Raw genomic sequence first — 1,200 nt, 5'->3', positions numbered from 1 at the left:
CTCCCCTCCCCTCCCCTCCCCTTTCCTCTCCTCTCCTGCTCCTCTCTTGGCTTCAACCTCTTTTTCCTCTCCTACCTGTAACCACAGATTTTTCCACCTGTGCCCCTGTTCCTGAAAAACACTTTGGGGGCTTAGTTATTTATGAATAAATTCCTACCCTGCAAGCTTTGGCTTGTTCCCCAATTAGCTCATATTTTATATTAACCAGTCTTCCACATGGCTAATGACCTCTCCTCAGTTTCAGATGTCTGACCTCCTTAGAGCCTAGGGAAAATCTCCTACCTCTGACTGTCTCTCAGAGTTTCAAACTCTTTACCAAAACGTAGATGTTTCAAAACCCACTTTTAATAAGGGTTTTGAAATACTTGACTCCCCTTCTAGACCACCATCCAAAGAAAGGGGAGAAAAGATGACAAATAGGACAAGGGAATGTGGACCTGTTCAGTGTTTAGAAGTACTTCTTTGGGATGATTCCAGTCTCCATTGTCAGGACACCAGCAGTCCAGCTCAGTAGTGTCAGGATACCAAATGTGAATCAGCAGCGGTGCCATGATCCAGCAGAAACTGCCAGGCCTCCACCAAATTGGTAGGAGCAACCAGAACCAGCCAGGGATGCCAGAAGTTCTCTGCCATGCTTCTCTCAACAAAGTGAAGATCAGCAAAGATGCAAGACCAATAAAGTGTTTCAAGGCTAGCAATGCAAGCACCCTGTCATGCCTTTTGAGTTTTATTCATACTCTCTCCAACATCACATGTCCTCCCATATAGGGTCTTGCCTTAGCAAAACACATGAGTCTGCATCACCTGACATGACCAGAAACTTCCACTTCTCGGAACTCCCACCTTCTACTACCTGCCTCAGCTCATTGGCCATCAGATTTTTATTGACAGGTGATGCATCCACACAGTGCACAAGCGATTATCTCTACACCCACCTCCCTTCAGGATTGTCCAGTCTTTCTGGGATTAGAGGAGTATGCAGTATGGGTTTTTTTTTTTTCGTCTTTTAACAGCCCTAAATCCCTCCACAGGGTGTTCTAAAGTCTAAACACATCACTCTGTAACCATCCCTTTCTTTTTCATCTCATATGGATTCAGGTGCAAAAAAAAAAAAAAAAAAAAAAAAGTGTCTTTGACAGTAGTCCCTAGTCCTCAGAGGTCAAGGAGTAACTGATTTTGATGAGAAGGAAATGAAAACCG

Source organism: Grammomys surdaster, unplaced genomic scaffold, assembly GCF_004785775.1.
Source record: "Grammomys surdaster isolate TR1022 unplaced genomic scaffold, NIH_TR_1.0 137, whole genome shotgun sequence".
NCBI lineage: Eukaryota > Metazoa > Chordata > Mammalia > Rodentia > Muridae > Grammomys > Grammomys surdaster.
Note: the sequence above shows the minus strand (reverse complement) of the source record.